Genomic DNA, 9,591 nt, shown 5'->3' with positions numbered 1-9,591 from the left:
AAGAACTTGCCCCCACCAGGAACCAGAGTTCAGGCCCAAGGAAGAAATCTACCTGGCTCCCCTGTGAAGAGAACCTGGCACCGACACCTTAAAGAGAAACTCACACACGAGGAGCAAAACCACCCCAGCTTCTATAGGGAGAGAACCCGACGCAGTCCTTCTGAGAGAACCCGTCATAACCGCTATGGAGAAATCATCACAGTCCCTCTGACAGATGTCATTTCAGCTTCTTTCGGAGAAAACATCGCAGTCCCCTGGAAAGGAGCCATCACAGTCTCTTTGAAAGGGGCCGTCGCAGTCCCTCTCAGATACATCATCGCAGTTCCTCTGAGAGGAGCCGTCACAGTCCCTCAGATAGATATCCCAGTCTCTCTCGTAGAAATCATCGTAGTCCCCTTGAGAGGAGTTGTCACAGTCTCTCTGAAAGGGGCCATCGCAGTCCCTCTGAGAGGAGCCATCATAGTCCCTCTAAGAGAACCCATCACAGTGTCTCTGAGAGGAGCCAACGCAGTCCCTTTGAGGGGAGATGTCACAGGTCCTCTGAGAGGAGCCACTGCAGTTTCTGTGAGAGAGCCCATCATGGTCCCTCTGAGATGAGGCCAGAGAGGCCCTCTGGGAGAAGCCTTCACAGTCCCCTTAAGCAGGGTCTCAAGCACAGTTCCCCTGGGGAGAACATACAGCCATATATGTATAGAGATTTGAAGAATGGAACAAGCCTCCTCAGGACTACACACAAAAATCCCCAAGCAGCGCAAGTGTGGAGGCCTGAAGCTACTCACAGAGGCGAGATCCACCCCTATTATTCATTGTCTCCCTCAAGTCTTCACTGTGCTGCCCTTTCCAGCCTTCTTTCTTGCTTAGCCATTGCTTCCAGTTCCTGCACCCCCAGTGTGGAAAGGCTTCCATGTCTCTCTACTGGGGGAGGCACACGAGAATGGGTCTGTAATTTCTCTAAGATCAATAAGGCGGCAGTAACTGGTCTCGCTGTGCATCTAGACTGAGACCACTGGGCGGGTGGGTAGGGAAGTCAGGGTGGCGGGACATGAGGAGCTGTACAAAGGTTCAGATTGAGAGCAGGGGTTTTGAGGCTGGGCACAGGCTCCAAGCTCCGCCCCTTCATTCTAGACCCCACCCACAGGTTCCCAGGTCCCAGGTTGTGATCCCAGTGGGGCGGGATCTCAGAGGAATTGCAGGGTGGCTCCTCATGTGACTTGCTCCAGCTGCAGCCCTGCTGCTAGGCAGAAGTGGACGTTCAGAAGAGGGCTACGTGGGGCCGAGTCCACATCCAGGAGAGGTGAGGAGAGCAGAAGTGGCCTTGGTCTGGCCGGAGCCCTTGGGTGAAACTGTTAGAAGTGGGGAGGAAGTGATGCCTTCCAGACTCTGTGCTGTACCTGCTGTGAGTTTCTTGGTTTGACCATCATGCTTTAGAGGCAGCACTGTCGAGCCCAGAACATGCGGTCCCTCACTTTTGTCCCATGCTCAGAGTTGGTTTTATCAGAGGCCATCATAGGCCCCATCCTCCTAGATCAGATCATCTGTCTCTTTTCTTTACCCACGTTGTGCTGCCTGTTCCCCATCTCCTTGGATTTAATTCCTCGCCACATTGCCATTAGTTTCTATTCCTTTACATCCCCAGTGTCTCTCATATCCATTGTCTTTCCTTTTGGCTTCCCTTTTAGAGCCTGGGACAGGACTTTGAGAATGGGAAGGATGAAGGCTCTGGTATTGTTACCCGTCTTTGCACTGCTGGAAGATAGGACAGCACATTTTTCCTAAAAAGTGTTGCCTTCTTCTGTTTGAGGTGATTTCCCCAGGAGAACTTCATTTCTTCTGGGTATTTTTAGTAGAGACAGGGTTTTACCATGTAGGTAAGGCTGGTCTTGAACTCCTGATCTCAAGTGATCCACCTGCCTCGGCCTCCCAAAGTGCTAGGATTTCAGGTATGAGCCACCACGCCCAGCTATGTGGTCTACTATTGACCAAAATGTTGTTATGTGGTATATGACTGTATATATCCTGTTGGTTTCTCCAATACAGTATGTCTTATTATTTGTGACACATACTGGCCTGGCTTAATTTGCTGGAGGCTTCTTTTCAGGAATTGGTGAGGGGGGCGCGGAGCCAATGCTTTGTCATGTTCCCTGTCTGGCCAGTTCCTGTACCTGGAGCTCCTGTCCAAGTCCTCCCTCCTTTTTCACAGATCCTTCCTGACTACTCTAGTCCACACAGATCTCACTGTTCTCTGAATTCTAAGTCAAGTAATTTGGTCTTTACTCTGATATGATATTAACTGAGCCATGTGTTAGTCCAACTCCCCTAACTTTTCGCTGTCAGGACTCTGTCTTATATCTGCTTAACAGCCTTCAGAGGTTCTGGCTCTATCATCCAGCAGGAGCTCCACAGATTCCTGCTACCTGATTGAAAAGGAAAAGACACAGAGACAGCTGCAGATGTGAGAAGGGAAGCTGAGTGTGAATGGAGGCCTAGGAAGAAGGAGGGCCCGAAAGAGCCTGCTGCCCTCACCTTCATCCAGCACCTGTCCATCAGGCCGCTGTTTCCAGAGTCTCGCACTTTGAGCTAGCAGTCCACGGCACGACTGTACTCTCCAGCCTGCTCCCAGTGTCGAGCTTGTTCCACGAGTCCCTCCACACCCCTGTGGAGATTGGAGCACTGGGACTAGGCATGGGGGGGCAGTGTGCTCTGTCCTGTGCATGCCTCATGGCCCTTCCAGCCCTGCCACTGCTGCTGGACCTCTGGTCTCATACCTGGCCCCCTTCTTAGTAGCTTCCTGCTCATACTCTTCCTGCAGAGCCTCCAGCTGGCCGGGCACATAGTCCTTGCAGATCCGCAGTGCGTCACTCCGTAATCCAGCCTCCTGCTCAGATTTCCAGGTATCAAGAAGGCAGAGGCAGGCAGGACAGCTTCCCACTGCCACACAGGTGCCCTGGCCCACGGACTCCTGGGTCCTTAGACCTCTCTTCTCCTTCCTCTTTCCTGTCTTTCCCACTCCTCAGTACCAACCTCCCTGATCTTTCTTCATACCAAGGGTCAGTGTGGCTCTCTGTGGGCTCTCAGACCCTCTCTCCATCCCCTCATGGCCCTGAATCCAGTGCCTCACCTTATAATAACTGAGAGCCAGGCCTGTTCTCTGGGCCCGGAGCAGCAGCCCTTCTGCTTTCTGAAAGCCCTTCTCCTCCAAGGCCCTCCGGGCCTGTCCCACAGGCATCTCACGTGGGCCTTGGCCACACGCTGAGCTGCCTCCCAGTTCTCGTTATGGACAAACCTGCCCCCAGATGGGGACAGAGGAGAGACTGAGTATAGGACTAAGGCCCCAGTTCTGGGACACAAACAGCCATGTCACTGAGGGGTGTAATACTGATTTATTCTAGATTTGAATGAAGGTCAAGATAATCATGAAAGATCCTGGGACTGGGACTGGGGAAACAGGATTAAGGAATGTATGGGATAACTCACATGAGGACTGCTTCCTTGGGTTTACCAGCTCTGATGAATTCAGCTTCAGCCTCTTCCAATTTACCCTACAAGGAGAAGGACAGCCGTGTGTGATGGGAAGGAGACCGGCATCACAGGCAGCCACGAGACCAGGGTCTGCACACCAGCAGCAGTGCACTAGGGGATGGAACAAGAGGGCTCTGCGGTCAGGGTCCAAATCACACCCATACCTCATCCTCCAGGTACATAGCGTATTTGAGATGGATCTCGGGGGTTTTGTGCTTGAGGGCCAGCCAAGAGAGTTCAAAAGCAAATTCAAAGTTGCTGAAACAGAAGGTGCAGATGAAGTTTTCTTACTTCACACTTCCCTTCATAAAAGGAACAAGACAAAACAGAGAAAGGACAGGGTTGAGGGGAGAAAAAGTGACAGGTTTAAGGATAACAGACATGAAGTGACAGAAAAGCACAGAGATAAAAAGGAAGACAGGCAGGCAGCCCTGTGAAGACCACGTCACTGTTGGCGTGGATCAAGAGATGTCTGGAAAAGCCTATGCCTTTCCTGAGGCCAGCTGCTCCTGAGGAAGGAGAATGGGCCTGCGAAGGGGAAGGGAAGAGTGAGCCTCGAAGTCCTATGCTGACAGGGCCAGGAGGGCTCCTGGTGCTCACCACCTCCTCCTGAGCCCCAGCTACATTATCAGAAACACAGTCTCTCCAAAAAATGAGCAAGATCACCCTCAGCATCAGACTCCAAGATTTGCATTTATAACAGTTGCTTAAGAAAAGTTCACTTTGCTCTTTCCGCCATCTTTCTGCGCCGCCGCAATGGTGCACATGAATGTCCTGGCTGATGCTGTCAAGAGCATCAGCAATGCCAGAAAGAGAAGCAAACACTAGGTTCTTATCAGGCTGTGCTCCAAAGTCATCATCCGGTTTCTAAGTGTGATGATGAAATATGGTTACATTGGGCGGATTTGAAATCACTGATGATTACAGAGCCAGGAAAATTGTTGTGAAACTCACAGGCAGGCTAAACAAGTGTGGAGTGATTAGCCCCAGATTCAACATGCAACTCAGAGATGTAGAAAAATGGCAGAATAATCTGCTCCCATCCTGCCAATTTGGTTTTTTTGTTGTTGAGATGGAGTCTCACTCAGTTGCCCAGGCTGGAGTGCAATGGCAGGATCTTGGCTTATTGCAACCTCCATCTCCCAGGTTCAAGCGATTCCCATGCCTCAGCCTCCCAAGTAGCTGGGACTACAGGTGCCCGCCACCATGCCCAGCTAATTTTTGTATTTTTATTAGAGATGGGGGTTTCACCAGATTGGCCAGGCTGGTCTCGAACTCTGGACCTCGTGATCCACTCACCTCAGCCTCCCAAAGTGCTGGGATTACAGGCGTGAGCCACCGCGCCCGGCCACCAGTTTGGTTTTATTGTACTGACAACCTCAGCTGGTATCATGAACCATGAAGAAGCAAGACAGCAACACATCGGAGGGAAAATGCAAGGATTCTTTTTCTGGAGATGTAATACATATTTACAAATAAAATACCTCATGAGCTCTGGTGCTTCCAAAAAAAAGAAGAGTTCACTTTGCATTTGAAGAATCACACTTCCACTACCCAGATGCAAGTGACTGGCTTAGTGCAGTCTGCAGTGCTAGCTTTACAATCTGTTCCCTCTCCACCCTTCTTAGAACGGCCAAAAATTAAACACTGTTCTGAGCCCCTAGGGAATAGGAGCAGTTAATTTATTCTTGCCACTCTATCATGTCCTTCCAAGGATCTTCCTTTACCACATTTCTTCATTCTTGCCTCTGCTTCTGGAAATATTTTTCAGTTATACATCAATCTTCTTTATCTAGAGAGGGCCTCTGGCTGGGCTGGGGCTTGTGGAGAGAATGTTTGGGGCCTTACCAATTGTCTGCAGCGTGGTCAACAGAAGTTTCCAGGAGTCCCAGCTTGGTAAGCAGTCTAACTGCAGCTTCTCCTCCCAGGCTCTTTGCCCACAGATAGGCCACGTGTTTGTGGGCATTAGCCCCTCCTTGAGTCCTGGCCACCTGTAAAGCAAACTCACTCAATAATCCTCCAATACAGAGTTGCTCCCTTCTCATCTCTGACCTTGGCTTTGACAAGGATCCAGTAACTGCTCTAAGTTAACAGGGAGAGGCTGGGTGTGGTGGCTCATGCCTGTAATCCCAGCATTTTGGGAGGCAGAGGCAGGCCAATCACTTGAGGCCAGGGGTTCAAGACCAGCCTGGGCAACATGGTGAAAACCTGCCTCTATAAAAAAATTTAAAAATTAGCCAGGTGTGGTGTGCACGCCTGTAGTCCCAGCTACACAGGAGGTTGAAGTGGGAGGATCCATTACTTAAGCCCAGCAGGTCAAGGCTGTAGTGAGCTGTAATTGCATCACTGCACTCCAGCCTGGGTGACAGCGACACCCTGTCTGAAAAAAAAAAAGAAAAGAAAAAAAAATGTGGGAAAAAATGATGCATGTATCCCTTAGTGTGGCCTGAATTCCTTACACCATAGGCCTCTTCCCAAAGCCCACTGGCTCGGTACATGTTCACTGTTGCCTTCCATTCCTGGGCCTCGAGGTAGTGGTACTCCGCCTCCTGTAGTCGGCCTTCAGCCTCCAGCTCCTGCAGGAAGGTGAGTCAAGATGGAGGGATGGGGAGGTGGAGCCTGGTTGGGGAAGAGATAGGTAGAGCCAGGAGAAGGGCTCACCTTGCCCAGATGTAGGTGTGTGTCACTGAGGAGATCTGGATGGTGCTTCCCAACCAGGCGGATCATGTCATCATACAGCTTGTGCTTTTTGTACATGGTGATGGCAAGATCAGGCTCTTCTACTGTCACATAGAGCCTGGGGAAGGGAGATACACCTAGGGCCTCCTAGACCCAGATCCCTGCTGTCTCTGCCTTCTAGGCAGAGAGTACATATCCTGAGACCCCATCCCTCCTCCCAGCAATGAAATCTCATCTATCCCTACACCTCCTCTGAGGCCACGGCTCACCTTTCAGCCTCACGGTACTTGCCCTGCTTCCCCATTTCCTGGGCCTGGGTGATGCACAGCACTGACACATCTTCTGGTCTCATGCATTTCATTGCCAGCTGTGGAGGCACAGAGGAAGGGTAGCCTCAGGTCCAATTCCCCAGGGAAGCAGGCCTTCAAGGGAACCTGTTTTTTAGGAACTCTGAACTCTCCCAACAATCACAGAAGTTTGGTTATTGCCACTCTACTAGTCAGGTCGGGGAATTCCAAGTCCATAAGGAGCAGAGGAAGAACTATATTCTGCTAAGGTGGGAGGGTCTGCAATGCCTTGTGCTGGGACATACACTCCCATTGCCACTGTAACCACTGGGCTCTGAAGTGTAGGGCAAGAACAAAGACATCATTGTGACCAGAGCCATCAGGAGTGGTAGTTCAGATTCTGCAGCTCCCGAGCCCATCTGTTCCTTCAAGAATGATAGACAGGTCTGGAAACAAGGGCCTCCCTTCATCCCTTCCTTTCTCTGTGGCTAGGGATCAAAGTGGCTCAGACTGTTTTTTGATACTTTTTGTCAGCTTTCAGGGAGCCAAGCAAAGAGGAGAAACAGACCCAGCAATGAGGCCACACTGCCACTAAGGCAGAGTTCTCTTATCATGAACTCCACCCATCTCTACCTTGTGGGCCTGTTCCCAATAGCCAGCCTGGGTGTTCACATCTATGGCGTCTTTTGTCCGGTCTCCCTTAGTATAGAGCTCCTCAGCAATCTGTAGTTGATGAGAGGTAGATACAAAAGGTCAGAGCAACACACTTAAAGTAGCTTCAACAAGGAAAGAACAAACCTCAGCTGAGATGGTAGAAAGCCTGTGATATGACCTTATAGTAATAGAGAAGAAAAGATGAGTATGGGTGTCTCACACAGTCTACCATTTAAAAAGAAAGACCAGCCCCAAGCAGTACGAGGACAATACAGTGGAATTCAAAAGGGCCTCACATTCCTGCAATGCAAAGCAATTTTATATTGTAACTATGTTAGAGTTATTCATCGAGAATTACTCATGCTGGCTGGAACAGAGCTAGAGACTCACTTTATATATCCGGGGTGAAGGGAAGTATCTGTGTCACGCTGGAATGAAACTGGGAAAGTAAACTGTTCTTTTCTCATTCAAGGTGGTGATGCTGTTTGGGGCCCAGAAAGAAGGATCAGGTGAACTGGCCTCCACTTCCTGTTTCAGGTTCTACTGCACCTCATGCTGCGGAAAGGACCCTCCCTCACCTCATACTCCTGCAGAGATGCATAGTGTTGGGCCATGGGAGGACAGTATTTGGACGCGGTGTTCCGGTCCTGTAGATCTAATATATAAATTGCCTTCTTCCACTGGCGGGCACCCAGGGCGGCCTCACTTGCCTTAATGGAACACCTGGCAAAGTTGGGAAAGATATAAATATGTAGGCTGAAAGATGAAGATGAACGGAGGTAAAGGGACCCCTTAAGCACACTTCCACCTACATTTTGAGATCTCTTCTTTTCAGCCTTGGTGTCCTTACTGGCTCCACTGCCCCTCACTTCACACCCAAATGTCCTTTACACTCCCATACTCCCACACCTGGCTTCGATGTAGTGATTAATGGCTGCATCAAGCTGTTTCTGCTGCACCAGGTGGTCCCCCCATGCCTCCTCTAGTTTCACCACCTCCCCTGGGAAGGCCAATCGAGCCAGCTCTACCGCTACCAGGGAGAGAAAAGGTGCTCAGCCCAGACTTCCATGGATGGACCTCAGGAAAAAGGTAGGACAGGGAGATGAAGCATGGAGTGAGAAGGGGAAGAATGGAGAACTGGAGCCAGGCAACCTGAACACACACACCAAGAGGTGCTGGGGAGACGGATGGGCAAGGGTCCATAACAGTAAAGGATGGCTTATGGGGGCTAGTACCTTTCATGAATGCGTTCCCTTTACGGTAGCACTCCAGGGCCTGCTGTGGATTGTGAATCTTCTCAAAGAGATCACCTGCCTGTTAACACATACCCCATTACTATGGTACCCCTACAACACAAAGAATCAAGTATTAGCTCCAAACACAAGGGAACACCAGCAGTCAGGAAGCACCCTGTGCCCTGAGACTCCTCTGGAAGAGAGAAGGGTCCTGAGCTCTGGAGATAAGGGCTAGGAAGAGGAAGTGAGCATACCCTTTCGTAGAGTTCCCCCTTGATAAGGACTGCAGTGATGTGTTCTACCAGCTCTGTGCTGGCTAGCAGTTCCTCTTGGGATAGCACCAGCCGAGCAGCTTTGGCAGGGAGCCCAGCTATGAGGTAGAGGCTGATGGCTGCTAGCCCATCCCCTTGGCTCTCCTATAGTTCACCTGCTCAATCCTCCTGCTGTGTGTCCATCAGCCACTGGTAATAACTCCAGCATAGATTCTCCAGGGCTGGGTGAGAACTAGGAGTCACAGCCCTTCCTACCCTTGTGCCTCCCACGCTTCTCCAATCCCTCTGTAACAAGGGAAATCCTCCTGGGTCAGCAGTATCCTAACTCCTCACCACATCAAGTCCAAGCCCCAACCCTGTTCTGATTTCTATGGCCTCCTTGACAAAAGAAGGTTTTGAAATTGGCAGAACCAAATTCTGAACAACTGTGGAGAAGTCAAAATAGATACCTTGACTTGAGCCACAACGATACACTCATCCGAACAGTGTAGCTCCTGGTACATGCCCTGGCCTCCTCCACAGCATTTGAGGGGAAACAGGCAGAGCACAGGGGATGACAGAAGGATTTGAGGATCAGAAAGTAGCAAGTTCTCCTCAGCCTGGCTAAGATGGCAGCACATGAGGACCAAAAACCTTACCTTTTAACTACTATACCAGTAAAAATATTGGGAAACTAAAAAAAGCTTAAGCTTCAGGGCTCCTTATTTGCACAAGCCCTTTTCAAGGCAATTGTTCTTTGTTTTTGAGATGTAGTCTTGCTCTGTCGCCCAGGCTGGAAGGCAGGGGTGCGATCTCAGCTCACTGCAACCTCCGCTTCCTAGGCTCAAGCTATTCTTCCGCCTCAGCCTCCCAAGTAGCTGGGATTACATACAGGCGTGTGCCACCAAAGCTGGCTAATTTTTTTTTGTATTTTTAGTAGAGATGGGGTTTCATCATGTTGGCCAG

General features: G+C 50.3%; 1 pseudogene; it reads right to left on the bottom strand.

Moving 5' to 3' along the window:
* Positions 1 to 1,966: 1,966 nt before the first annotated feature.
* LOC116547231 lies at positions 1,967 to 9,149 on the bottom strand (annotated as a pseudogene).
* Positions 9,150 to 9,591: the final 442 nt, after the last annotated feature.

The sequence above is a fragment of the Sapajus apella genome, unplaced genomic scaffold (genome assembly GCF_009761245.1).
Source record: "Sapajus apella isolate SASKATOON/1434 unplaced genomic scaffold, GSC_monkey_1.0 scaffold2444, whole genome shotgun sequence".
NCBI lineage: Eukaryota > Metazoa > Chordata > Mammalia > Primates > Cebidae > Sapajus > Sapajus apella.
Note: the sequence above shows the minus strand (reverse complement) of the source record. Positions and strands in the feature narration are given on the sequence as shown.